Source organism: Talpa occidentalis, unplaced genomic scaffold, assembly GCF_014898055.3.
Source record: "Talpa occidentalis isolate TD23 unplaced genomic scaffold, MPIMG_talOcc4v2.1 talOcc4.8, whole genome shotgun sequence".
Classification (NCBI taxonomy): Eukaryota; Metazoa; Chordata; class Mammalia; order Eulipotyphla; family Talpidae; genus Talpa; species Talpa occidentalis.
In genome coordinates this window covers 63164002-63166520 of record NW_023605194.1, presented here as the reverse complement: position 1 = coordinate 63166520, position 2519 = coordinate 63164002, and positions in this window count along the sequence as shown.

The window sequence follows — 2519 nt, the reverse complement described above, 5'->3', positions numbered from 1 at the left end:
ATTTGCATATATTATTTGAGTCCCCATATCAGCCTGATAGAATGGATACTGATATTCCCATTTTAAAGATTAAGATATTGAGACTCAGAGTTTGTGACTTGTAAAATCCAAAGCAATGAAAGTGTGTGAAATAAATATTAGAAATATAAAACTTTGCTACAAAGAATGTAAATTGCCTCTTTTTTTGTATTGATAATATTTTGGGTATGTGTTTTAAGTAAAATGTAATCGACACACCAGTCTGCCATTTGGACTCTGTTCTCTCTGCACACCCTCTCATGCCCACCATGCTCACCATTCAGCAGCTGGTTGGAAGGTGGTACTTGGTGGAGGACAAAGACATTGACAAATACATGAAAGAAATAGGGTGGGAATGACTGAAAAAAATGGGTGCGATAGCCAAATCAGATTGTGTCATTACTTCTCATGGCAAAACCTCACCCTAAAAACTGAAAGCACTTTGACAATATGTAACCTGAGAGAAAAATTTGAAGAAACTAAAGCTGATGGCAGAAAAATTCAGACTATTGGGCCTCCACTTGCAGCGCAGGCAGTTGAGCGCCATGCCATGAAGATGTCCGCAGCCTCTGCAGTGCAGGTTTGATCCTGGCCCGTCAGTGAGACACCCACATGGCGTGACAGACCTCTCCTGTCTTGCCTGCTGCTCCCATCAGCAGTGTATTTCGTCAGTCTGCCTGTTCTGCTCCCCACTCTGTCTCTGGTGAGACCTCTCACCCTCCTGCACATCTGGCCTGTACCGCTGTTCTTGTATAAATAAATAAATATTAAAAAAAGAGAAAATTCAGATTATCATTAACTTTACTAAGGGCAATTTAGTTCAGCATCAGGTATGGGATGGGAAAAAAAGCATAATAACCAAAACTGTAAGATGGAAATTAGTGGTGGAATATGCCATTGATGCCGGAATTGTCAGGCCTAGTCTCCCAGCCAGGAACGGATCCCAGGCTGCAGGGCAGCGCTGAGCCCCAGCCGCTAGACCCACCACGGGTTGGTGTCTCACGAAGCCGCAGCAGGAACTTCGCAGACGCTTAGGCAAGCAAGCGAGAAGAGGCAGTTTGTTTAGAAGATGAAAAAGTTTATTGAGGAGAAAAAGAGCAGAAATAAAGTGGGACTCCCAGGCCAGGGAACCAGGCCTGGGAGGGGCAAGGAAGCCAAAGTGAAGTCGTGTCTCAGGGAATATAGACTTTCTTTCCCTCATTATTCTAAAGCTCTACCAGTCTCTTTGTGATTGGTCAGTTTTTGGCTGTTTTACTTAATTTGCTACTGAGTGGGGGATCTTCACATTCCTTATTTAACAGGTCTGTCTTTCCCCATTATATCTTTATCTTTATGGTCTAGCCCTCCCGGTGAGCATCTTTACACTTTATCTTCTCATCTGAAGAAAACCAGGACCATCCTTAACAAGATTATCTGTGGTTCTAGGATGTTTGTTTTTCCCAGTGGAATTGGTTTCATTTCCTTTCTCGTCCTTATCTCTGAAGCCTTCCTGAATTCTTCAGAGGTCCCCTCCTGCACTGTCCCTAAAACTGCCTAATAACCCTAGCTTGCCCTGTCTCACCATGAATAAGAATGTCACCTGAACTAAAGTCTATTAAAAAGCAGGATAGGGCCTCCCCGGTGGCACAGCGGTTGAGTGCTGGGTTGTTAAGCTGCCTGCAGCCTCTGCAGTGCCGGTTTGATCCCTGGCTGCTCCCTGGTCCTGGAGGAGGGTCCCACATGGCGCGCAGATCTCTCCAGCCGCCTGCTGCTCCCCTCAGCAGTGTACTTCGGTCCTTCTGCCTGCTCTGCTCCCCACTCTGGCTCTGGTGAATTCTTTCACCCTCCCGCACTTCTGACTGTACCCAGTCCTTGTATAAATAAAAAATTAAAAAATAAATCTTTAAAAAAAAAAAGGCAGGATAAAAATTCACCATTTTGGACAGGAATTAGCTGCGAGGATGATGAAGCTCAGTTCAATGGGCAAATTGCACTGCTTTATTTTTCATTGCTAGATCTATTTTTATAAACATAAAATACAAATTTCAAAGTGCTGGCTTAATTAGGGTCATCCGGTTAGTTAATAAATGTGTTTGTACTATAAAAATGATGTTAAGATTACTTTCACCTGGTTGATATTTTGGTCATGTGGCCACTACAACATTTGCGATGACAGATGGCTCTCATTTCTGTTGATGAAAGGGAATCTGGTCATGGAGGAAAGTATTTCACAGAGGAGAAAGAGGTATGGATGATAATTTGTTGAATGAATGTATAGATCGAATTTTATTCAAGTGTCATATTGCCAGTTCCTTCTCCCGCTTTTATTTTTATATTCAAAAGATCATGTTTATTATAAAAAAGAAAGGGAAGTAAAAGATGCTTGCACAGGCACACGTGGGCAGAAATAGCTGCCCCTGAAAGGGACAGGTTTGTTAAAAGAGAGGCCTGCACAGTCTTGACTGTGCAGGGAGGAGAGCTGCTGCTGCTGCTTTGCAAAGAGAAGTTGGTGAAGAGAAACA